Source organism: Hyaena hyaena, unplaced genomic scaffold (assembly GCF_003009895.1).
Source record: "Hyaena hyaena isolate Hyena2069 unplaced genomic scaffold, ASM300989v1 scaffold_60, whole genome shotgun sequence".
Classification (NCBI taxonomy): Eukaryota; Metazoa; Chordata; class Mammalia; order Carnivora; family Hyaenidae; genus Hyaena; species Hyaena hyaena.
In genome coordinates, this window is record NW_024080692.1 from 1,330,191 (window position 1) to 1,358,189 (window position 27,999).

Sequence of the window (27,999 nt, forward strand, 5' to 3'; positions counted from 1 at the left end):
GTAATCAAGAAATGAAATAAAAGCAGCTGACTTAGTTTTGTGCAGCTTTTCCACTGTGTGACTGTAAGAACAAAGTATGCAAATCGTGTAATTGTGGTGATGAGCATATGAGTTAAATGCTCTTATATTTGCATTTAAAACTGGCATCACACAATGTGGAGATGAAAGGTAAAATTCATGCTAATAATTTAAAATTTAAATTTCCCTTTTCTTAGAGTGGCATGAAATAGCAAATTAAAAAAAAGAAAACAACAAGCCGTGACAAGTGAAGACAGAGACTGTGGATGGAAGGGAAAAGCTTTTATTTCAGTACCTCTAATGGCATCTTTTTCTTGCTTTAAAAAGAATGGGTGCCTACATTTCCATTTTGCGCTGAGCTCTGCCTGTGTGCTTTTATTTACTGAGGCCAGAACAAGTGTCTCTTTGCAGGTGGACTGTGCTCAGGCTGTAGGAACCCATCAGCCTGTGTGCTCAGACAGCAGGCAGTGCCCGGGAAAGGGTGCTCCCTGGGAACAGGGCTGAACCAATGGCTGACAGAGTCAGAGATATAAATACAGCAAGCGGCTCCTGTGTACCCCTCCCAGACACTGAATCCAGGCTCCCTGGGGCTTACCAAGCCAACTGTTCTGCGACTTCACTTGGTAGCACCCCTTTGCCTACTCTTGACCTCCATGGTCCCACTGCCTTACCAGTTTTTCCTGGGAAGATCTCTGAAACAGTCACTTTCATTCAACCTAAAGCAGCATCTGTATGTCTCCTGACACTAGGACCTCTCCAGCCGAAACATTTGAGTATGCTGTGGACAAGCTCACCTATCTTTCCCAGGTGAAGGCCTGGTTTTTTGTGAGGTGTCAATGATCACGTGCCCATGATCAGGTTGTGGGGTAGGAAACAACACTGTGGACATGCCCAAAGGAGTCTTCTGTATATGTCAGTTTCTGAGATTTATGCTGAAACTTTTGATACAAAAAATCTTTCTCTGCTGGTCAGAGGGAATTTGGAAAGCACTTTGGAGACCCAGTGCATCATGGACCACTCTACCACCAAGCAGTGTTCTGGGCAGATCTGGGCTGAGACCCAGATGAGAGAAGACTGGATGGTTCACACCTCAGGGAAATGTGCTCTTTTGATCTAATGATCTTCTTGATGCTGGGAGACAGGAAAATAAAACCTACAAACAGTAAGCTTTGTCTTACCTTTTTAAATTAGTCATAATCTATTCTTTGAAAATGAGGCTGAAACTAAAACACAAGTTTATCCAGTGGAAAAAAGACAGTCTCTTCAACAAATGGTGTTGGGAAAGCTGGGTGGTGACATGCGAAAGAATGAAACTGGACCACTTTCTTACACCATACACAAAAATAAACTGAAAATGGATTAAAGACCTAAAGGTGAGACCCGAAATCATAAAATTCGTAGAAGAAAACAGAGGCAGTAATTTCCTTGACATTAGCCATAGAAACATTTTTCTAGATATGTCTCCTCTGGCAAGGGAAACAAAAGCAAAAATGAACTATTGGGACTATATCAAAATAAACAGCTTTTGCACAGTGAAAGAAACCACCAACAAAAAAAAAAAAGGCAACCTACAGAATGAGAGAAGATACTTACAAATGATATATCTGATAAGGGGTTATTATCTAAAGTACATAAGGGACTTCTACAGCTCAACACCCCCAGAACATGAGGAGAGTACCTGAATAGATGTTTTTCTTAAGAAGACGTACAGTGGCCAACAGGCACATGAAAAGATTCTCAACATCACTCATCATCAGTGAATGCAAACTAAAGTCACAATGGGATATCACCTCACACCTGTCAGAATGGCTAAACTCAACATCACAAGAAACAACAGGTGTTGTTGAAGATGTGAAGAAAAAGGAGGCCTCATGCAAACTGGTACAGCCACTCTGGAAAAGAGTATGGAAGTTCCTCAAAAATTTAAAAATAGAACTACCGTATGATCCAGTAATTCCACTCTTGGGTATTTACCCAAAGAAAATGAAAATGCTAACTCATTGATAGATGAATGGATAAAGAAGATGTGGGGTGTGTGTGTGTGTGTGTGTGTGTGTGTATGTATTCCTGGGGTGATATATACCCCATGGAATAGTATCCAGCTTAAAAAAAAATCTTGCCATTTGCAATGACACGGATGGAGCTAGAGAGTATAATGCTAAGCAAAATAAGCCAGTCAGAAAAAGACAAATACCACATGATTTCTCTCATATGTGGAATTTAAGAAACAAAACAAACAAACAAAGAAAAAAGAGACAAACAAAAAACAGACCCTTAAATACAGAGAACAGCCTGGTGGTTGCCAGAGGGGAGGGGATGGGAGGATGGGTAAAACAGATGAAGGGGATTAAGAGCACACTTATCATGATGAGCACTAAGAAATGTATAGAACTGTTGAACCACTATATTGTACACCTGAAATGAATATAACATTGTATATTGACTATACTTCACAAAAAGCTATCATCTTTTTCTACTCATCTAGGTACATGGTTCCTTGAGCCATCTTGGCATGCCTTCTCATCTTCTCTGCCTGGAGAATTTTTATCCATGCTCCAGAATTCAACACAAATGCAAATAGCATTGTGGCATCTCTTTCCATGCCACTTAATGTCCCAATGTATTTGTGTGTATATTTACTACCCCTAAATTATAAAGGCCTTGAGTCCAAATCTTTATCTTATTAATTTTTGAAGTCCCACAGCCTTGCACAGAACTTGGCACATGACTGATCTCAAAAGGGTTTGAGTAGATAACCAAAATGGCAGCCAGGATGAGCCTGGCACTTTATATGCATTATTGTCTTTCCTCTTCACACCAACACAATTAGGGAAACTGAGGCCAAGGAAGGTTAAGTAACTTGCTTGAGATCACACAGCCTCCCTAGGAATCCAATGGAGTCAGACTGAGGCTTGCGAGCGCGAGAGCCTGTGTTGTGCACTGTGGAGTGAAGGAAGTCTGTGAATAGGTATTTCCACGGCTTTCAGGAAGAGTACTCATTAGGAAGACTTGTCTGTACAACAGCCTTTTAATTAAACAGTACAGCCAAGTTACGTACATTAAAAAGAAGTCATGTTTACCTCCCAACTCTGCATGGAACAACTTTCATCATATCTCGCTTCAACCAAGTCCACTGAGCTTTGTTATCAGAGGACTTTTTGCACAAGTATTTAGCCCCTGTGCAAGTTAAAAGCGGTACACAAACCAAGCACAGCTGCAGAACTAGCCTGCTCTCAGCTCATGATTACAGCTTGCTGCAGGACTCCACCAAAATTGGCATTGTGTGTTTTCAGCACCTAAGAAATTCTTGAGAGTGGTACCAATACACCGATTAAAGACACTGGTATTTTTCGCTATGGGTTAGACAAAGGAAAGGGATTTTTGTTGTTGTCGTTATGAGAAACGCTTTCACAATTCTACTCAACTTTTATTATTCACTAAGGTATTTCAAAATATTACCAAAGAATATGAACAGCATATTGAATTATCTGAACACGCTGGACGTGTGTCGCCTAATGGGTGCTGTTTTACAATGTATTTGTTTTCAATCCAGTGTGGGTTCATTAAAAAATAAAGTCACAAAAACTCACCAGTTTCCCTGCCCCTGGCCTCTTCCAGCCTTTGTCACTGAGAATGTGGAAGGGTGTGGGTAGCTGTCCATGGCTTGGTCAATATCAAGACTGTGGGCTTGTCTGGGCCTGGCTGATCCTATTCCTGGGGTGATTTGCTTTCTTGTCCACTTAGGAACTAAAGGCCCCAGAGTTCAGACAGTCTGGACTTGACACTGTGATTTATACCCACCCAAACTTTGAGGATGACTAGGTTGCAAGAACATAAGAAATATGTTCCTCTTCAGATAGGAGGAAAAGTTTATGAGAGCCACAAAAAAGAGGGACAGAGGAAGGGTTATGTAGGGGAAAAGTAATGAATTGATGGTTAGGAAACTTGAGTTTCAGGTAGGGTGACCACATCATTTATTATCCAACCTGGACTTTTTTGAGAGTGAGAGGGATTACTATTGAGAAGTGTGCTGGGCCAACAGGCACAGATGGAGACTGTCCTGGTGTGGTGTGGTCATGATCGTTCTACGCCACTGACCAGCTGTCTAACCTGCAGCAAGTCACGTAGTATCTCTGGGCCTCAACTTCTTGCAATGCACTCAGTGGTGGTAGAGATACCCACTAACTGATGCTGGGAAATGGGTGTATTCGGAGGTGGTTCGTTGTGACAGTGACTGAAGGCAGTCACTACTATATTTTGTGCCCAGAATCTGGGAACGCTAATATGTCCTGCTACAGGTCATTTTAGGTGACCCTTGAGATCAGTTCCATCATGAAGAGTCAGCCCACTCAAGGTGTTCAAAGCATCCCCACTGAGAAGCACCAACTAACAGAATGGCTTTTAATTCTTATGTATAAAGAAATCTTAGACCCTGGAAGAGAGCTCAACTCATCCTGGACAAACTTCTATGGTGCCAGGCCATTAGGCAGAAGTTCCGGATGGAGCAGGTTAATTTTGATAGCCCCTGGATAAATGCAGAGAGCAGAGGTTGCTCCAGAAGATACTGTGTAACTCATCCTCACCCCAAGATAGTATAAAAAATATTCTATGGGGTGGTTTTTCTTTTCTTTCCATGTTGACAGGATTGTTGAATAATTGTCTTCATTAATTTATGAGGTGGTTGACATTGTCCCTCAAAACAGAAAAACAACTGGAGCGACACTACAGCTGCAAGTAGGCAGCTGACATAGTGTCTTTTGCCTCTGCTTTGCCTTTTGCGATAAACTTGGACTTCTCCTGAGTTTTGGTTCCATTCACTTCAGCCAGAAGTGTGTAACAAACCAGCTTTCCACCGGTCTTCCCATGGAATGGTGGATTCAGCTTTGCTGTGAGTTAGTGGCCCCAGGAGGAAGCAGACCGTGGACTCCCTCTCCAGAAGATGCCTCTTAAAAGGAAAGAGGTTATTGACAACTCACAAAGGAGGCTGTGGCCATAAATATTTCAGAATCTGGCGTCCTTTGTATCTTAAATAATGAAAAACATTTGCTTGCTTGAGACCTCTAAGTCCTCCAGTCTTTGGATTCCACCCTTAGTGTCTTGCTTCAGAATTCCATGGCAAGGGACAAGCATGACGTCATGGTCAGGAGCAACATGTGCCATGTAAAGCCTGGGTCGGAGAGAAGTGCTAAGCTCTCAAGAGGGCTCTAAGATAAATACATACATGCATCTTAGCGCATGTCAGAGAACTGTGTGAGGGCAAACATCTTTATGACTTTGGTCCTGGGAAGAGAGACCCGGCCTGGGATTAGAATTTACAGCTGACAAGTTGCTGATGAGGCAGTAATGGCCATTTAGTGCATGAATGGCCACTTTGGGAACAGGGGGCTTAGCACACCAGGCTGAAAATCTCAGAGTGAAGCCGGGGGCAACCCCATTCACCTTTGCTGGCATAAGTTAACTCACCCACAATCTGTCTCTTGGGGCTTTTCTCTGCCTTCCTTTGGATTTACAGCCCTCCCTGCGGTTCTTTAGAGCTTTGAAACACATGACAATTTAGCATCAAGGGAATTTCCAAGACCAGGGGAAGAATATCTTTCTTGGCTATAAACGTCACTCTGACATTCTTCTCATCTGTAATGTTTCAAGAGCCTTGAAATGGGCACGGACTGCCCCCTGCAGAGTCCCTACCCTCTAAGAGCTCACAACTTCCTGAACCTCTCTTGCTCACAAGAGTGCTTACAGATGTCTCCCGCTCCCCCAAAGCATCAGCCAACTTTAGAGCAGTCATTCTCAATCGGGAGCAGTTTTGTCCCCTAGGAGGGGACATTTGGCAACGTCTCAAGCCATTTTTGATGGTCACGAGTGGGAGAGGGATGTTACGAGAATGTAGGGGATGGAGGCCAGAGGTGCTTCTAAACGCCCTACAATGTAAGGGGTGGCCACCCACAACAAAAAAGGAGGCAATCTACAATGTCGGTGGTGCCATGGTTGAGAAGTTGTGCATCAGGGCAGGAGGAGACCACCTCTGCATAGGCCAAGAAAGTAATTATCTAAACTTGCACTATCCAGTGGAACTTTTCAGATAATGGAAATATTTAACACTGGTGCTGTCCAGCATGGTGTCCATGAGATGCGTGTGGTTATTTAGCACTTGAAAGGTGGCCAGTGTGAGTAAGGAATTGAATTTTAAATTTTATTTAATTTTAATTAATTAAATTATAATTCTCCTATGCAGTTAACGACTACTATACTGGACAGTGCAGGTCCATATAATGAGAACTTAGAAGCACTGAGAGATAGCCTGCCCTACCCAGTTATCTACTCTGCCAGTTTATAATTACAATTCCGCAATTAGACATTCCTTCTTCAGCTAAGACTTTGACCAATACTGATATGACATTACCCTGGAAGGGAGATGACCTTTAACTTATAAAGAACTGGTGCTGATTTTTAATATGACTATTGGACCTGGAAGATGTTTTGACAGGAACCCAGGGCACTGAGAGCTCTGACCTGAAGGAGGGGACACTATGAGACTGTGCTGCAGGCCAAGAGGGAGATATATAAAGCAAACCAGAGGACGTGAAGTCATGGGCTAGAGGTAGCAAAAGTAACCTTTGCTCACTGTAATCATGTGCATTCTGTTGAGAAGAGAAGCCAAATACTCTCCATTCCCATTCAGACACGTTCTTTGAACGCCAGTGCCAAAGGGCAGCAGGAAAGACAGAGAAATATATGACAAAGATGAGCCTGTTTCCTGCTCCCCTACATGCCTTTAGTTCTTAAACCAAGTCTCCAAACACTGAAATAATATGGTGTCTCCTCCCTATATGTAAGCCCAAATAAAAGTAATGCTAAAACCACAGAACACAACTTTTTTTTTTTTTATCTGCTTATAAAATTCTGGATAAGTCCATCAAAGCCATTTGTTCTGCGGGTGCCTTAAGCAAGCAAATGCCTCCTAGTTAATCTAGCCCTGCTTTGGAGGTTGAGTTTTAGGGCCTATTTTTACATAATCCATTGCATGGCTAGCTTATGTACAATTTGCATACATGGAATATTGTGTACTCACTGTAAAAATTTTTAGAGAAGTCACCAACCTCACTGGGTAAGCTACATCTAGCCATATTTCTCGAGATTGGGGAAAAATCCTAACTAAACCAAATTAAAGTGGACCAAGCCAAACTGTCTCTTCTTAAATGTTCCTCAGGGCTCAAGCTGGAGCTCCTGGTGGCATCAGTTTTGGTGATTCCCATGGGGGAGCAATGGAGAGTGAACTGGAAGAGTAAGTCCACCAAAGTTATAGGGGATTTGGGTATAAAAAGAGCTAAAAATAAAAAAATAAATTAAAAACAAACAAACAAGAATTCCTCTTCTCAGAAAGACAGAAGTTGAGAGAGATGCATGATCCAGAGAATAGTTGCAAGTACTGACTTGTTCACAAATCTCTAGTTTGCCTGAACATGGCAGAGGAGAAAGGGGTATGGAGGGGAAGGTAGTGAAAGGAAATCTTTTGTCCTCATTCACATAGGTTATTATAACAAAATACCATAGTCTGGGTGCTTGTAAACAACGGAAAGCTATTTGTCACAATCCTGGAAGTTGGAAAGTTCAAAATTAAATCACTGGTAGATTTGGTATCTGGTGAGAACCTCATTTTGGCTCAGAGACATATTCTTGCTATGTCCCCACATGGAGGAAGGGGCAAGAGATCTCTCTGGGGTCTCTCTAATCGCATTCATGAGGGCTTCATCCCATGACTTAACAGCCTTCCAAAGTCTTCACCTCCAAATACCATCACACTGGGGATTTGGTTTCGGTATATGAATGGGGAGGGGGCGAACATTTAGTCTTCAGCATTCTGCCCCTGTTCTCCTGAAATTTATATCTTGTATATAAAATGCCTTCAGTTTATTATAATAGCTGCAAAGCCTTAACTTTATTCCAGCAGCAATTCAGAAGTCTAAAGTCCAAAGTATTATCTTGATATCGTCTCAATCAGATATGGGTAAGACTGAAAGTAAAATTTATCCTGGGGCAAATTCCTCTCTAGTTGTGAGTCTGTGAAATCAGACAAGTCTCGTGCTTTGCAAACACAGTGGTAGGGCAGTCAGAAGATAGACATTGCCATTCCTATGGAGAAACAGGAAAGAAGAAGGTGATGTCAGGTCCCTTGGAAGCCCCAAATCTAATAGGACAAGCAGTATTAAACCTCAAGCCTGAAGGATAATACTCTTCAGCTCAATGCTCTGCTTTTCAGTCCACTGGGATGGCAACATCACTCCACAGCTCAGTGGGACAGCCCCTCATGGCTCCCAGCTAGAGCTCTGTCTCTGCCACAGTTCTCTGCCAAGCTGTGATCCACCATGGTTTTCTGCTGGAGCCCAGCAGCTCTCTCCACATGGCCTTGTCCATTACATGGTTCCACTGGATACAGCCCAAGTCTAGGGCTTTCTCTTGGGAGAGGTGATCCCAACCTTTGAAATCACTCTGCCCCTGGGGGCTGTGGTAGGAGTATAGGCCCAGTGACCTCTGAATTGCCTTCAGAGTCATCCCTTCATTGTCTTAGAGAACAGCCCCAGGCTTCCATTGAGATCGCTGCTCCATACTAACCTTATCAAACTCATCCTTGGCTCTACTTCCAGTGCCCTCATCTTTTTGCAGTATAGATAGGCTGAGCGTTTCCTAAATCTTTAAGTCCTGCTTCCTTTTTGCTTAACAATCTCATCTTTAAGTTTTTTTCCTCTCTTCTCGAATTTTACTATAAGCAGTCAGGAGGAGCCAAGGTGCACCTTCAACACTTTGCTTCGAAATAGCTTCCACTAAGTATTTAATTCCATCGCTCACTAGTACTACGTTTCACAACACTAGAACGAGAACACAGTTCAGCCGAATCAATCCAGCCGGTTGGTAACAAGGATGGCCTTTCTTCCAGTTTCCAATAACATATTCTTCATTTCCACCGGAGACCTCATTAGAATGGCCTTTATGACCACATTTCTACTAACATTCTGTCCATGATTACTTAGGTATCTTCTAAGATCGAGGCCTTCTCTACAATTCTCCTCTTTTCTTTCTGAGCCCTCACCAGAGTCACCCTTAACGGCCTATTCTTGGCAATGTTTGCTTTTTCTAGCATGCACCCCAAAACTCCTCTACCCTCTGCCCATCACCTGGTTCCAAAGCTTCCACATTTTAGCTGAACTTATAGCAGCACCCCACTTCTCAGTAGCAATTTCTGTCTCGTCCATTGGGGTATCAATAACAAAAATGGTGCCTTTCTCACAGTCATGGGGGCTGGGAAGTCCAAGATCAAGGCAGATTTGGTGTCTAGTGAGATCCCTCTTCCCGATTCATAGACATCTTCTCACTGTGTCCTTACATGCTATAAAGGACAGGTGAGCTTTCTGGGGTCTCTTTTATAGGAACACTAATCCGATTCATGAGGACTCCACCTTCATGACCTAATCACCTTCTGAAGGTCCACCTCCTAGTACCATCACACTGAGGATTAGGCAGGAGGGACACAACGTTTATTCTATGGCAATTACTTAATATAGTGTAGTAGTGGCAGTAGTTGGGTGTGTGTGTGTGATTTAAGAGCTTTTTATCCCAATGCCAAAGGCTGCAGAAATAAAGAGCTCAAAAGATATTTAAATATAAAATGGCAGTTCCATAATGAATCCTTGATTAGAGAAAACTAGGGTGTTTAATTAAAGCTAATTTCTTGAGATAAGCATAGAAAGGGGCTTCATGTCTTTCCCATAATGACCCCTGTGCCATTTTTCAAAGCGGAACATTGGGTCAATCTTGCCACTAGCCCTTGGGTTTATCTTCTATGGCTATATGTGCTCAACATCATAATTGGATTTGCAATTAAATCATATTTGACACCAACAGCATTTACAAGCTGAGAAACACCTCCCTGTGTAGAGGTGGGAGCTTCTCCATGGCAGCAGCAAGCCCAGACATATGGGGTGGGGGTCTGCAGTTCAAATGCACTAATAGCTGTTTTTAAGCTGATCCACTCTAAGTCTTGAGAGTGTAATGGATGATTATTGGGTCAACAAACATGAAAAGCTTTGTCATTGGCCTGTATTTGGACCAGAAGCAACATGTCTTTCATGAGCATTTAGGATGAAAGATAGAAGATTAAAAAGGAAAATGCTGGTAATAGTGAGCAGCATAGGAGGGTCTTTGTAATGTGTGTTTGCTCTAAGAGAAAAAGCAGAGCAATAAGATCTATGAAATGTCCTTGATCTCTTCTCATCCCAAAAGCCCTGAGTTACCTTCATGTTTCCATCACCAGGCCTGTGGGGTAGTATCTCCAATCAAATTTCCAGCTTTTAGCTGCACGAGATGATGTTGTCACTCATATGCAGTGGTGCAGTGAACACTGGCTCAAAGCATTCTTCACTGAGTATGAATTTGACCATATAATTCCCCTTTTTAAAATCCTTAAAATTCATCAATGGTCTCCATTACCTCCAGGCTGGAGAGGCGAGCTCCTGTCCAGATGTACACCTCTCATCTCTGCTCCCATCACACTGGGAATCTTTCTGGTTCTCCAAATACTCCCTGTTCTCTTATAACTCCACCCTCTGGCACATGCACTTCCCTCAGAATCATTTGCAATTTCTCTGTGACAACCTCAACAGCCCTTGAATTAGATTCTCTTCTGCACTCCATGTTTAACTTCATTGTAGCACACATCGTGTCCTATTGAAATTACCTCCCAACTTAACTGTGAGATCCTGAAGGCCAGGGGGTGGTGCTATTATGCAGCCATCCTCGCTTCCCCAATGCCTAGCACGGTGCCAGGCACAAAAGTAATAGCAGCTTAGTAAATGCTTAATGATGGAGTGGGTGAGTTTCAGTTAGTTGTAAATAATAGAGACCTTTTCAACATAGGTGCACCCCATATTTTCTCTTTGACAGAATAAATGCTATTAGAGCAGTTAATACTTCCCTCATATCAGCTCCACATAAATTAAAGATGTAGTTAAATCTCATAAAATAAAAAATGAAAAGAGAAAATGAGAACAGAAACAATTCATACATTTCAGGCAAGGAAGGGAGAAGGAATGAAAGAAGGGAAGAAGGAAAGGCGGGAGAGAGGGAGGGAGGAAGGAAGGAAAGTTTTCCATCTGAAAGTTCATCTCAGATGCAAGAGAAGAAATTATTTATATTTTATTCTGAGGCTTGGTCATAAACCAACCCCCCCCCCAAAACCCACTCAGAAAGTGATGGAATACATTATTTTCCATCCATGAGCTTAGAAGAGGGTTGTCTTTCAGCTCCCAGTCCTTCAAAAGACAAATTGTATTTCAACCAGAAACCTTTTCTAAAGCAGCTCAGGAGTGTGGGAGTTGCATTAGACAATGGAAAGCAAACTGAGCCTAACATGAAGGGCCGGATTAATTGGTCTGTTTATTTCCTAATAACTCCCCTTTTCATTTTTCAGAAATGAATAAGCTTTATTATTCACCTCCATTGGACTTAGGGTGTCTCACCTACATAGATGCCTCTCTTGCAAAGAGCCACTCCTCCTCTGCATCTTGCTGTGGAAAGACCAAGGGAGGGGCAAGACAAACAAACCCTCCCAGGATGTGGGGAAGACATCAGGTGAGTGACAGGTGCAGAGGCCGGGCCAGGGCCACACAGCCTGGAGAAGTTTCCCCTCCTGGCAGAGAAGTCTGTCTCTGCTTGCTTCTCTGAGATTGCTCATCAAGTGTGGCTGGGATTTGGGTAGCCTGCAGCTGTGTTTAGGGGTGCATTTGCTTTATCTACCACATCCTTTGAGGATTTCATTGCAGACCATTTTATCTACTTTAATGAACGCTCTGGCAGTTTCTGAACATGGGGTTGTGTCTGCATGCCCTGAACGGTGATTATTTTCACCTCTGTTGAGATCGAATGGAACGTATACTCACATGTCCTTTTGCCGTATCTTTCTCATCACATACCCTTCATTTTGGGCCACAACAAGCGGACGGCCAAAGAGAGGAAGGCTTTAGCTTAAAAGGTGGGACTGTCTGGTTTTCCTCCTTCCCCTCACACCCCATCAGCCAATCAATCACCTCCTGCTGCTATTTAGAATTCTCTAACACTTTTCAAGTCTGGCTAAATAAATATGGCATATCCATTAGAGATCAAGTTGTACAGTCACTTCATGGAAGAGGGAGATATATACAAAGTGGGAAAAGCAGGTTATAAAATAGTTGGAGGAAATGACTACATGTGTGGATATGTATGTATGATTTTGAAAAGAACCTAATAGGATATACACATAAAGATAATAATGCTTATTCCTGGAGTGGAAGTAAGGGCCATTTTAATTTTATTCCATCTACACTTAATAATTAGTTTTCCAAAATTTTTACATTGAGCACGTCCTAACTTTTATAATCTGAAAAATTCATACAAAATGCTAAGAAAATGAAGATATGTGCAAAGTATTCCTTGTACTTTGTATTCCTGTTGCTTCTACCAGAGTTTATAGCTCTTTTGATTTTGATTTCTCCTTACATGGCACCCTGTCGTTAGTCTCTCCCACCCTTAATTCACTCTCTTTCCCAAAGGTCTTCCTGAAAAGGAAATCTATCCAAGTGGCTCCCCCAAATCCTCCAGGGGGTTCTGTAGAACAAAGGAGTCCAAAATCCTCAGGGTAAAGATTAAAACAGTTCAGAAGCTTGTGTGCACCCAAGGTTCAAATCCAATTCCCATGTCTCCATCCTGGGCCACCAGAAGGCTGTCTGGGCCTTCTGCTTTGAGCATCGAATCCCCCGAGACTCCCCTCTTCCCTCCTCCCTTCTGCCCTGCCCTCACCCACATCATTTACTCTCTGACTCAACTAAGGAGAGTCAACTCTTGCATCATTTCCCACAGGAAGCCTTCCTCGGCATCTCCAGGTAGAGTTAGGGGGTTTCTGTCTTGTTCACATCTCCGCATTAGCATTTTCCACAGTGATATGATTATTACGTTATGCGTCTCTTTTCTCCATCTGAAGGGCAAGTGGGTCTCTGGCCACCTCTGCGATCTGCTCTTAGGGGAGTGTCACACACGGGTAAATGTTTCACAGACATTACAGAGTGAATACACCCTTAGCTGGTGTGGATGGGGAGAGGGGAGGAGAAAGAACCCGAACTTATTTTTATTGATTTCCTCTGGCTGTAGAGGTTGTGACTTTTAGTTAACTGACTTTAGACTCTCTCTTTCCTCAGATGAGGGTAAGGCATGCCCAAATTTTAAGGTATTCAAATTTATGCCGGCATTTATACACTTTCTCCATTTGGGGGATGTATCCCATTAGCTGTGCCTTAAAGACACACTGCAAAATACTTCTCCTCTGTGAGCAATATAATTCTGGATAAGTGAAATGTTATTTGGTGTTGTGGGTTGAATTGTGCCCCCACAAAATTCATATGTCGAGGTCCTAAACCTCCAATGCCTCTGAATGTGACCTTATCTGGAAATAGGGTTGTTGTAGATGTAATTCGTTAAGTTAAAGTGAGGTCATTCGGGTGGACCCCCTAATCCATTATGACTAATCCAATACAATATCTTTGGGAAAAGGGGAAATTTGGACAAAGACACACACACACACGCGCACGCACACACACACACACACACACACACACACACACACACACACGGAGAGTGCTACATGAAAATGAAGGTGGAGATCAGGATGGTGCTTCTATATGCCAAGAAATGCCAAGAATTGCCAGCAAACCACCAGAAGTTAAGGGGGAGGTATGGATTCTTCCCTGGAGCTCTCCGAAGGAACAAGCCCCATGGACATCTTGGTCTCAGACTATAAGCCTCCAGAACTGTGAGATAATAAACTTCTCTTGTTAAGCCACTCAGTTTGTGGTATTTTTTTAAACAGCGATTCTAGTTAATGAATATACCCAGGGGCCCTTAAGTGAAATATCAGAGAGGCGGACGATATCCTAAATGTCCTCTATTGAACTACCATTGTGCTGACCAGCATCTGGCATGATTATGGCTCCTTTTGCATATAAGAAAAAGAAGATCCTATTCTAGCTGTTTTGACAATTAAATTGTGTGCATTATTTTCCTTTACCCTATACTTTTTAATTTTCCTCAACTGAAGAAAACAAGTTGTCTGAATTTAGGTATATATAGAACTAAATTCAAAAGACACAGGATAGACCAAACGATAAGTCTTCTGCTTCTTGTTGGCCCCTGCCATTCACTCCCCCTCCCCAGAGGCGACCTTTTTCATGTCTATCCATATCTATATTTCACTTTTTTATGTAAGTGGCCATACACTATAAACACCAGTCTGCCTTGATTTTACCATGTAATTATTAGAATATACAAACATGCCTCATTCTTTTTGATGACTGCATGGTATTTCTTTGATAGATATTTTCTGCCTGTTCTTAATAAATTTCTAGCTGACTTTTCTTAATCAATATAAATATGAAGCATTCCCAAAGTTCTCTTCACAGCCCAGACAGGGCTGATCCTGTCCACTGCTCTTACCCCATTAAAGAGATGGATACTCTTTTTGCCACCAGAGTTTGTTAAATATGCTTTAAACTCTGGGAAAGGCTGACTTTCCTTATGTTTTATACACATGTCTCCAACGCAAAGCAGCTTTTCTTTGGTGTGGGACTGGCCCATACTGGCCTTCTAGGTCCTATGTCATCCAATTTTTCTCCTCCAGTGGGCTGTGCTAGAAAGGCTCACTTGGATACATGTTGGGCCAGATGAAATGTGAGGCCATATGAATTAATCAAAACCTTTGAGTAATGTGTCCATTTCCTTCCTGTGACCCATGCTACTGCACTGGGATTTCAGGACTCACCTGAGTTCTCTCTGCTTGCATTTTTTGGAACCTTACCTAAATTCTCACAGGGATAAATGATAATGCTTCTGGTTCTATAAGACTCTTCTTACATTTTTCATCTGTTTTCCTAAAATAAGTTAATAAAGTCTTTCATTCGTAGTATAACCATGTCCTACTTTGTATGGTTGATTCTGAATGTGAACTTAAGGGGATAATGGCCATTCCTAACTCATTATTTTTCACATTGAGTCTAAGAAGCTCTTTAAAACATTAACTGTAGCCAAGATTCAAGTGACCTTCAGAAGCCATAACTTACATGAAACCTCATCCCCTGTGGGTCTGTGACTTTCAAATAGGCCAGGCAGCACATGTGCATGATAAACATTCCATTCCTTTCCAGAGTATCCATCCCTTTCATCCTTCAAAGTCTGACTGTCTCCCTGAAGTCTTCAAAGATCCCCCCAATGGAATGAGTAAGTTTCCCTCTTTATTAATGATCTGAAAACATGTATCTCTACTTAGGTTTTATTGCCTTCAGTGTTGTTTTAAGATATTTGTTTCCATGCCAGTTTCCTTCATTAAGCTGCACATATGCCTTTAGGACCAGAACTGTACTTCTCACTTCCAGAGCAGGGAATCAGCCAATGTCTCTTGAGTGAAGAAATGATCATCACACATTCAAATTATCAGAGAGTAGTAGTTATCACTTATGGAACTCTCACTTAATACATGTAAGTCACATACATGAATTATCTAATTTAATTGTCTTAGTATACCTTATGTGATATTATTATTATTTCCACTTTGTAGAAATAGAGACATTTTAAGCCACTTGCCTAAACTCATACAGCTAATTTGGCTGTAGATGATGTAGTCTTAGACCCTAAGACGTCTATCTCTTAGTGAGCCCTAAATTCTACAAAATTGACAAAAATCTGTCCACCAAACTTGTATAATATAGAGTTTTAATTCATTTGCAAGTTTAGTCAGTTGATTGTTTCACTGGTCTTCCAATGGAGCTTCCTGTCTTTTCCCTTATTCCCTTGTGTTTGCCCTAAAGATTTATTCTCAATGGACAGTTGATCCTGTGCTCACTCAAATTAGTTCTTGGGCCCAAAACTTCTCAATGGCTTCCATTTCACAAGAGTAATAGCGAGAGTCCTCATAATGGCCTATTGGGCTACATCAGTTCTTTTCCCATCCCACGGCTTCTCTGCTCCTATTTTCTACTTTCTCCTTCATCCACTGTACTCCAGCCAACTTGCTTCCTTGCTGTTCTCCTAAGAAGTCAGTGTGCATTTGCCTCACAGCCCTTCTCATTGGTTTTTCCTTCTCTCTGAAATTGTCTTTCCCCACAAATAGTCTTCATCTCCTTCAAATTGTTACTTTAAAGAAAATTTCTTGGGCTCCTGACCACGATGGGGTAATTGATTTCAAACTAGCTCATTGCCTGTAAATAATTAGGAAACTGGACAAGATATGTGAAGTAAGATCATGTTCAGATAGTGGAAAATAAACAGCACGAGACTTCAGTACCTGACAGAAAGGAGCATGAAGTGAGCCCCACAGTTTTTCAGCTTTCTACTCAGAGAGCTGAATTTGAGTGAGCACATTAGTCCTCCTGAGCTGAAGAGGCAGTGGTCAGAGTTCAAGCCAAGTGAAACCTGTGTAGCAAGAAGGCCCTAGAAGTCTATGGATATCTGTGGACAGATCCTCCTTGAGTTCATGGCTAAGAGCTGGATTGTACATGTGCAAACCATCCAAGGCTTACCACATACCAGCAACTACGGGCTTGATGTTGAAGCAAATATAATAAAGGTTGAGCAGTTCTTGGGGTAAATGTGTGAGTATTTAAATTTAAGTTAACAAAAATTAAGTGAAATTTGAAATTCAGTTCTTCGGGGACACCTGGGTGACTCAGTCAGTTAAGCATCTGACTTTGGGAGTTTGAGCCCCATGTAAGGCTCTGTGCTAATGGTGCAGAGCCTGCTTGGATCCTCTGTCTCCCTCTCTCTCTGTCCTTCCCCTGCTCACTCTCTCTGTCTTTCGAGAATAAATAAATATTAAAAATTTTTTAATTCAGTTGTTCAGTCATGCTCAAGTATTCAATACTACCCTATTGCAAAGTGAAGACATAGAACATTTTCCTTGATTCAGGAAATTCCACTGAGCAAAGCTGATCTCGAGACTCTACCATGTAAAATTCACAGTCTCCAGTAGTCAATCATAAATCACTAGACATGCAAAAACACAAACTAATCAGGATCATGTCATCCACAATAAAAAACAAAAGTAGTCAAAATAAACTGATTGTACAATGGACCAAATGTTGGACTTAGTAGATAAAGGCTTTAAAGTATATATGTTTTATAATATATATTCAAAGAATTAAACATATATTAATTTTTAAAAAAAGATTCCAGTGAGTGAATAAATAAGGAATCTTAGGAGAGAAATGGCAACCATAAAAAGAACCACATGGAAAAATTAGAATTATGCAAGATCTAATGTGAGTCACTCACTGAGGGACTTGAGATTGTAGAAGAAAGATTCAGTGAGGTTGGAGACAGATCAGTAGAAATTATCAAAGAGAGAAAAAATATTAAGAAAAAATGAACAGCAGATTGGCAACCTGTGGAACAGTATCAAACAGTTTAACACATGTGTTATGGGTGTCCCAGAAAAAGAGAGTGAGAACAGAAAGAAATATCTGAAGAAATAGTGGCCAAGACCTTCCCATTTTTTTAATGAGTTATAAATCCAAGAAGTCAGGAAGAATTAAGATAAAATGGCACCATATAGGTACATCATAGTCAAACTACAGAACACTAAACAAAGACAAAATCTTGAAAGCAGTCAGAGAAAAAGACACATTACATATGCTAACACAAAGTTAAGAACTGTTAATTTTTCATCAGAAACAGTAGAGTCTAGAAGACAATAAAACAACATCCCTAAAATGTTGGATGAAAAATTATGTCCATCCAGAATTCTATATTGAACAAAAATATTCTTCAAAACCAAAGGTGAAAAAAAAGGCATTGTAGACAAACAAAATCTGAAAATTAATCACCAGCAGACCTGAACTGCAAGAGATACTAAAGGATGTCCTTTAGTCCATAGGGAAATAATACCAGATGGAAACTATAGGAAGAATGAAAAGTAACAGAAGTAATAAATAATTGAATAAGGTAGTTGTGGCATATTCATACAATGGACCAATAGTAATAAGAAATAGTAACTACTAATAAGTGAAATAACATGGATTAGGCTTACTCAAAGAAGTCACATACAGAGGATGTCATGCTAGGCGTGTCAGGGTGGCTCAGTCCTTTAAGTGTCCAACTCTTGATTTTGGTTCAGGACATGATCTCTCAGTTTGTGAGTTCAAGCCCTGCATCTGGCTCTGCACTGCGAGTGCAGAGCCTATTTGAGATTCTTTCTCTCCCTCTCTCTCTGCCCCTTCCCTGCTTTCATGCACTATCTCAAAATAAATAAATAAACATGAAAAAAATTAAAAAGAAAACAGGCTTCATGCCATATGATTCCATTTATATTACATTCTAAAAGTAGGAAAAAATAGTGATATAAATAATATCTGTGGTATCTTGGGGTGGGAGTATGAGATTGTCTATAAAAATATAAGTGGTAACTTTCTAGAAGTATAGAAATTTCCTATAGCTTGATTCGATAGTAGATGTATATACTAGTCAAAAGACATCAATTTGTATACTTTAAATGTGTGAATTTTACAGCAAATAAATTATATCTTAAGAAGGTGGGTTAAAAAACATGTTAAGTTACCTTCTCTCTGAGCGTTTCCCTGAGCACCCTATTTAAAACTGTACCACACTGCTCCCTTTCATGAGTTTTCTCCCTAGTATGTATCACTATGTTTATTTTTGAGAGAGAGGGAGAGTGTGTGTGAGCGGGGAAGGGACAGAGGGAGACACAGAATCTGAAGCAGACTCCAGACTCTAAGTTGTCGGCATGGAGCCAGACACGGGGCTCCAACCCACAAATCACGAGATCATGACCTGAACCAAGTCAGACACTTATCTGACTGAGCCACCCAGGCGCCCCACATTTTTTAAATTTAATTTAATTTAATATTTTTATTGAAGTATAGTTGATACTCTACATTTTATTTTTCTTGTTTTATCCTCCCTTCTAGAATGTAGCTCCCAGATGAACAATTACTTTTCTCATTTCTTTCATTGCTGAACATTGTCAACAACAGTACAGGGCACATAATACCTGCTCAATAAATGCTACATGAATGACTAAATGAATCAACATATTAGTAAATGAAGGAATGAGTTGACTTTCTTTACTGGTATTAAAAGTAAGATTGCATACATAAGCTAAACTAATGCTATGCTAGTATGTCATGAAACTCAAAACACTATTATTTTAGTCTAACTCAAAGCAAGAAGGCAAGAAACATAAGAAGGTATGACACATGGGCTAGATACACGTGCAAGAGTTGGCATGTCATGTGAGATACTTGACCTGGGCTCTCAGATAACTAGGGATGTTTACAACAAATATAACCTCAGATGTTTTTCTGTACTTTACCCACTAGAAGATAAAGAAGTATATGACCAGGAAGTTAGGATAACAAGTGGGAGGGGTGAGGTTGTAGTAGCCAGGGACAGAGATGGCCTGATATATATCATCCCAAGACCCACACCACCTCAAAGTTTCTTTCTTTTTTGTTTACTTGTTTGTTTTCAGGGTAAGTATAACTCTCCTAAGTGTCTTGATCTTGTGACAGCTGGGCCTGTCCCATCTCTGGCTACCAACAAGTGCTGACTTGTAATGGACATAATAGCATAATATGAATTTGAGCTCAATTCCAAAGACTAAGACACCTCATTTAGCCTCAAATTTCAGACAAGTGAGAAAAATCCACCTAGGTCTCTTCCTATCCACCCTACTGAAGATATTTACTTTGAAGAGAGAGACCTCCATCAAGGTAGACTAAAGTTTAGAAGGGGGTTTACACAAAATTGGATTCCTAAATTCAGGTAAGGGTATGTTTATGTCATAGTTGATAAAATAATATTCCAATATGCAGAGCCATCTGGAGGCTCTGACAGGTGTGACCTCAGTACCACCTCCTCTAAGGCGAACTCCATTTTCATTCTGTGCTTATTGCCACTGAAATTAGATCGAATAGCACACATTCCGGCATGTGGCCACATTCTGCCTGGGTGTTGGCCAATTTGGCACCTCCTTTACCCACCCCAACATTAACATCAGTCTCTCTAGCTCCAAAGTTCAGAAAATAATGACCTTGTCTCCTAGTTTGTTTATTCTTATCATTGAACAATAGCAACACATTTCTTCTCTTCTTTTTTATCCCCTAACTTTCCCCTACTCCTGTCTGTGTCCCCATTAGAGAGTTAATACTCAAAGAAACTGGGGATTGGGACTCTGTGGGGAGCTGAGGGGAGTACTCAAACCTCTCATTCTGTGTCCTTCTGACTGCTAGAATTTTAAGTCCCAGGAGGCAGCCCTTTCAAGAAAGAAAAGGAATCTGAGGACATTCTTGTGGCACTAGAGAAGATATCAAAGAAGAAAGTATTTTGGAAGAGATTTTGTCTGGAATAGGGTGACCAGGAAGGGGGCCTGGAAAGGGGGACCAAGGTGAGGCAGGATGGGAAGAGGGTAAGAGTGGGAGTGAAAATAAACATGAAGATACCGAGAAAGGGAGGAAGGTGAAGAAATCCACCACGGGAATATTTAAGATTTGACAGGACATTGCTGGGGGAAGGAGATGGGAGGTGGAGAAGATGATGTGCTCTGAAACCAAACCAAAGATGGGTGCTTTAAAACCAAGACAAGAAAACTGAGTAACAAGAAGCCATGACATTTGTGACTCATTTTGATAGTGTGCACTCTGGATAGCAAGAGGGAATTTCAGGGTTTCATATTACTTATGTATGGAGTTATCCTGATGCAGGACAGCAGGGATGTGATGGAGAGCCAAGTACCAAGACAGCAAGTGTGTGTGTGTGTGTGTGTGTGTGTGTGTGTGTGTGTGCATGCGCTGCACTTGGAGACCTTACAGGAGACTCTTCCTTTTGCCAACTTTAGCTATGTACATTCAGTGAGAGTCTGTCTCTCTCTCCTACTGTCACAGCCACAGAGGATGATGGCTTCATTTCCCAGTGAACTTCAGATCTGCTCTTAGTCCCCTGTCCCCAGCTGCCAAGTTTCCAAAGAGGTTTTCTGAAGGAGAGATTATCTTCTTTTCAACCCCACAAACAGGTGTAGAAGATTTTTCAGAGTAGAAAGTGCACAGTGCATGATGCATTGGTTGTAAATACCAACACAGTACCAACACAGTACTAAACAAAGCAGCACTACTGAAAGGTATTTTTATGTGAGATCAAAAGGCCCAAGCCAGCGTGATGGATGAGGGCATAACCAATCTCCCAGCTCATCTCGTACCACTTCCCCTGGCTCAGGCCTTCCAGCCCCATTGGCCTCTCGTTGTTTTTCAAACACGACTTCTGCACGTGCTCTCTGCCTTAAGGCTCTGACCCCAGCTCTCCAGGGTTATGGCTTCTGAGACCTCCATATCTAAAGTGTCTCCTACACTGCATCACCCGTCTTCAGCTTCCTTATGGCACTCCCCACTCTCTGACATAATCTAGTATATCTATTTATTTATTTGGCTTATTTGTGTCTTCATCGTTAAAATATAAGTTCCATGAGAGCGGGGGCCTTGCCCATCTTTTCCAGGACCGAGGATACTGTCTGGCACACGAAAAGTGCTCAATAAATGTTCATTGAATGAATAAACATGCCCGTTAATATAACATATGCATTTTTTATATTACATAGAAGGCTTTTTTTCTGTACTGCATATTGATGGAGTAGACTCTCCCGCCCTATTCTTCTATTTAATGATGGGGACGGCCTTTAAAGGATGAAAGAATGAGGGGACCAGTTAACTGTTAAGGACCCAGTGAAACAGCAGTGCTCTTTATTAAAGAAGCAAATGTCTGTGGTTCGCTTTTGTTGTGTGGTCCTAAGAAGGCTCAGGGACCCCCATGTGAGTTCAAATACCTTCTGTTTACTTGGTAGAATCGATCTTATTGTGATGCACATATTAGAATTTGCAGGCAGAGAGGGCTTGGCTCCCTACAGCTTCTGTTTGTGGCTGGGGTGACTCTCCTTAAGGAACAGGTTAGGGCTGGGACACTGGTGTTGCAGAGGGGATCTGGCCTGTTTGCTCACTGAGCAGCTACCACCTCAGCTTTTCAAGACTCCTCCACTTGCTTTGATCACTCAACCATTAGCTTCTGCAGAAAGCAGCTTGTGCTCAGTAGGGTCCCAGCTCTTGGGTCTTTGTGTAGAGAAGGTGTGAAAACCCCCTTTTTTTTTTTCTCTGTGAAAGCCCATACTCAGCCAACTTCAGAGCCCAGAGCTACTCAGTCAGGGCTGACCCAAAGCTGAGTCGTGAAGGGTCAACCAATCTTTTCTATTCCCCATCTTCACAACTGCATTTCCATGCCTCTACCCCTTCCCCTTGCCCTTCATGATCTCCTTTTGGGTTAAGGGGCCACCAGGGCATATTTTAGCCAGCCTGCCCTGCGCAGCACAACCCCACCTCCACCTCCCAGCTTCAGTGCAGGGCACACCCTCCTGCACCAAAGGAACAGAGCTGGGAAGTACAATGTGAGGAGGGTCACTGTGGAGACAAAGATGGGGACACCAGGCCACTTTCATCTTTATGAGCTGCAACTGGGCAAATCACTTCTTTCTGAGACTCAGTTTCTTTCTTTGTAAACCTGTGATGAAACTCCCGATTTATCTAGCTCAGGGTATCTCTAGATTCGAAAGAGATAACAGATGGTATACAAACTAAAAGTCTTACCCAACCTTGTAAACTGAGAAGATCACACTAGAAATATTTAGAAGTAAATGGTTCACAGCTCTTCAGGAGCTAGTCTGGGCAACACAGTTTCATCTACAAAATAAACTCACTTACAGTTGGCTGTTAATGGCTTTAAGGGTTACATCAAGGTAATATTTTTCCATTTATATTCAGTCTCTTCAAGTAAATGCAATCTTAAGGAAAAATCATTTAAGGTAAGGATTTCAGCTATCAGGCTGACCTCTAGAGGCAATACCTTTGAGGGAGAAGGGGCTTTTAAACACCCCTATCCTAGTTTTGATGATTGTCTTCTAGGCCCATACACACAAGCATGCAAAGTTTCAGGTGATTTGGACAGACCAAAGATGGTCTCAGAGGTTACCATCATCTTTACACAACTAGTTGTTTTGCAACTCTTGCCTCATCAAAACTATGTTTTTCTCTTGGTTTGGTTTCTCTGATTACAAACTACAAAGACCAGGTGGACCTAGGCAACCCCAAACAGAAGTCATGTCATCTGGCTTTGGCAATTTTCTCTCTATGACTAACTGTGGGAGACTCAGACTTTTGGAGTAAATGGGAACTTAGAGGTTAGTGGGTCTGGCCTCCCTCAATGTCACCCATCAGTCAGTATGCCTATAGATCACCTACTCTGGGCCAGATGCTGGAGTGGGTACTGGAATGGGTATGACCAAGGTGTTGAACTGGACACTGTGGCTAACCCCACGGAGAAAAGAAGACAGGACGATAAGCATTTGGGATGCACAGATAAATACAGTGAAGCTGAATGCTCAGGTTCATGGATGGAATGTCACCCAAGGTGGGGGAATCAGAAAAGTCCTTTAAGAAGAGGTTGAGTCTTGAAGGAAGAAAAGGAGTAAGCCAAAAGAAGATCAAAAGGTAGAGGGGAGGGAAGAAGTTCTAGGTAGTTTATAGAATGTGCAGGGCAGAGAGACCAGAAAGGAAAAGAGGTTGAAAGAAGAAAAGGAGAGATGGAAAAAGCAAGGTGAAGGAGTGGGAGAAGACCAGGCAAGATCAAAGTGATGTGACCGAGCTTGTTGCCCATTTAGACGGCTACCAGGAGTCCCCTGCTGTAGTTGGAAGGCCCAGGTGGAGAGCGGTGGCAGGTGAGGCTGGGCCAGTAAGCAGGGGCCAGATCAGGAGGATCCTTCTGGTCCTTGTGAAGGAGGTAGGAAAGTAGGACTTCATTCCAGAGGTGATAAGGTGGCTCTGAAGGTTTTAAGCAGCACGGTGAGTTCTAAGTTTTCTTCAGTGGTCCCCCTGGCAGACAGTTCATTCTGCTGTGAGGCAGGTCAATTTGTTAACAAAATGTGTGTTCACGTGGAGACCAAATATGGACTCCAGGAACAAGAGCCTGATTCTGTCCTCGCTGGTCCACTTGCTCTTCCACCTGCAGTGGTCTCAATACTGGAAGGCTTTTTCTTAGCCCACTTGCATCCCACATTTCCTCCTCTTCAGGGTTAACAAGCTGAAGACTTGTTAACATCTACATAGAAGAGCTTCTCCTTGGAAACTTGGGGCTTGGGAAGCCCAGTTTTTCTCCTCTTGTCTCTTTAAATGAGTTGTCTATACCAAAAGATGTTCAGTCAGCCATCTGGGCACAGATGAAGCAGATAAGTCCTCTCCTAGTGTCAGCAAAAAGATTGACACAGACACTGAGTCCAGTTGCTTTGTCTTCCAATACTCAATCTCTGGCATTGCTTCTTTCATTAGCTAACTCTCCCACTGTCAGTCATTTGGTTCACCACTTTCTCCTCACTCTTGCCTGTTGCCCCACAAATGTACTCTTCCTTTGGTGCTTTTTTGTTGTTGTTAAGCTTCACTTATAAGTATTCAGTTTCTTCTTGCAGTGTCTTTCTCTGAGGCTAGGTAAATCTTAAAAGGAATGCCTTAGCTCTTCCCTGGCAACGTGGCATAATGGTAAGAACAATCTTCAGAGTCAGGAGGACCTGAGTTTGAAATTTGGTTCAGCTGATTAATACTTGTGGGACTTTCAGGCAAGTGACCTAGCCTGTCTGAGCACTGATTTCTTCATCTGTATAACACTGACAGTATCTATCCTTCAGAACTATGAAGATCTGAATTCATTTGGGTAATGTCCTCCATACAAAGGGGGCACAGGCTTGCAAGAACTGATGGCTATTAACAACAAAAAAACAATGGTAATGACAACGATGATCTGGCTCTTCCACCCATAGCTGAATGCCCTGGGCTACTGCTTTATGTAGAGCCTCAGTTTTCCCGTCTCTTAGATGAGGATATCAGCAATCATTTGGTAGAGCTATTTGAAGTTCCAATGTAATGAAAATGTGCAATCCATTCAGTAGGCCCTAGAGCACAGGTATGTGCTCTTTGCTCTCAAGGGGACCCCTTTCCTTTTAGCCATTACCTCCATCATTAGGCACCCTTCCCTCCATCTTGGCTGTTCCTATCAGGGGTCATAAGCTTTTTCTGGGCAAACAGCCTCTGAGAAATGAGGCTTTCCTTTTTGTTTGCCTAAAATCAGAGTCATTTTTCTGTCCCTTGTTTTTCTCTTTTTATCTCTTTCTGGCCTATTATGGATTGAGTTCTGCATTTCCCACCTATCCTGGGTTTAGGAGGAAGTATATTGAGTACCAATCCCCAATTACCTGTGAATGCGGCCTAATTTGGAAATTAGGTCTTTGCAGATTTGATCAAGCTAAAATGAGGTCATTGGGGTGGGGTCTTATCCAACATGACTGTTGTCCTGATAAGAGAAGAACACCATTTGGAGACATAGACACAGAAGACAGTCTGTGAAGACAGAGAGAGATTGGAGTTTTGCCATCACAAGCTTAGGAAGCTGGGACTATAAGAACTAGAAAAGGCAAGGAAGGGTCCTCCCAAAGAGGTTTTGAATTAAGTATGGCCAATACCTTGATTTCAGACATCTGGTCTCCAAAACTGTGATCAGAATGCATATTTGCTATTTTAAGTCACCTGGTTTATGATCCTTTGTTACAGCAGCCACAGGAAACTGGTACCCTGGCCCCATTGCTAGATAGAGTCCACTTGACTGACAGGTTCATTAATTTCTGAAATGAACATTCTTTAATTTTTTAATGTTTATTTATTTTTGAGAGAGAGAGAAACAGAGCATAAGCAAAGGAAGGGCAGAGACAGAGAGAGACACAGAATCTAAAGCAGGTTTCAGGCTCTGAGCTGTCAGTGCAGAGCCCAATATGGGGCTCAATCTGACGAAACGTGAGATCATGACCTGAGCCAAAGTCAGACACTTAACTGACTGAGCCACCCAACCACTCTTATGAAATATACACTCTTAAACCCCATCTTCAGAATTGACAAGTTCTGTACCCAAGTTTGGGATATATTATGCAATTATTTGTGAAATAAAATGAGTAGAATGGAGTAGGGTTAGTCAGATCCAGAAGGAAAAAAGAGCCACTTAAAAGTCAAAGCACCACCCTGCTAATGAATAAGACAAAGCAACTTGTAAAAGTAGAGAAGGTCTGAAATGAAGGTCAAAATGACCACAATTCATATGTCTCAAGAGGGCTGTCATTTTGGTGCCAATTCAGTCTACAATTTCAGCTTATCAAGGGATAAGGTTGACAGAGTAAAATTGAGCCACAGGCTAAAGCTTCACTCCTAGCTTAACAGAGGACTAAAGGCATAAAGCAAGCCACCATGTCAGAACTTGCAGGGCAGTGTTAAATGTGGTTTGAACAAAGCTGAGCTGGCCTGAGTATGAATTACAGGAAGAAAGGAAGGAAGAAAAAGAAAGAGCTCTGGTCTATTTATTCCTTTTCTATGGGCCACATTGAAGAAAAGAATTGTCACATGTCACAGACCCAGGTGGAAGACGTGGGGCCAGACAGGGCACAGGGGTATGAGTCACAGCTCCCAACTTTCAGAAGCTCCAAATTTGGAAGCCCAGCAAAAGGCTCTCCACTATCTTTTTTTTTTTTTTTAATTTTTTAAGGTTTTTAATTATTTCTAGGAGAGAGAGAGACAGCGTGAGCAGGGGAGGGTCAGAGAGAGAGGGAGTCACAGACTGAAACAGGCTCCAGGCTCTGAGCTGGCAGTCAGCACAGAGCCCGATGCGGGGCTCGAACCCACGAACCGCGAGATCATGACCTAAGCGAAAGTCGGTCGCTTAACCGACTAAGCCACCCAGGCGCCCCAAGGCTCTCCACTATCTTGATAGAGTCCCCTTGGCTTGGAGGCTGCTGTGAGCTTCAGCCAAATGTTGTAAAGGTCTTAAAAATTAGAACCTATGATGATGGTCTTGGACTCATGCAGCATGATGTTTCACGTAAAACCGTTCTCAGATCGGAGCTGGGAATGGGATGGAGGAAACCAGTTGACACACTGTTGATGGGGTAATCAGATCTGATGGGGGTGTAGGGGCTCTTGGCTCAGGTTAAGACTACAGTGGACTTTCATTTGGCTAGCATGTGTGCTTCCCTTGCTTCTGGAAACCATGTTTCTTTGGGGACTCACTTTTTCTCTTCTCAGTTCCTGCTGTTAAGGGCAGGTGCGTGCCCATGCTACAGCCAGTTAGGGTATTCCGTTATCCTGGCCCAACAGTAATTGGTTTAGGAGTCCATCCTACAGTCTTTTCAAAAAGGTATTGAGAACCAGATGCAGTCAGCTGGGCTGCAGAGAGAAGAGGGTGTGCACTGGGAGCTGCTGGGAGCCATCTTGGTACCATGTGGGAAGAGCTTCTCTGAGTGATCTCAGGAATGGAGGGAGAGAGTCCTGCTGAGACTGAGCCCCTTAATCTAGCTGTGCCTAAAGCCCTTTTTTGTTATGTGAACCAATACATTCTAGTCTTCTTAGGCCACTAGAAGTTAAGTTTCTTGGAAAACTAAAGAGTTCTGACTAATACACAGACCTCAGCAAGGCAAAATAGGACCACAGCAAATGCCACCAAAATATGTAGAAGACAGAATATACAAGATGTAATGTATGGCATATTGGATCCAAGGGCTTCTAAGGAACAGATGTGAACATAGGAATAGCTTTGAGAGCACTTTAAAGAACTTAATAGTATTTCCAAATGGAAAATGATGGTATTACTCTTTTAAATCCTTCTGGAATTAGGAAATAAAACAAAGTTTAAAAAAAAAACCCAGCAATCTGAATTCTTCTTGTAGTAATATGACATCAAATGACCATCCTAAAGGCAAGAAGTGTGGGTTTCATCTGGGCTCTGACCTAGGGCTATCAACTTGTTCTAGTTTGTCCGGTGGTACTGTCCCTG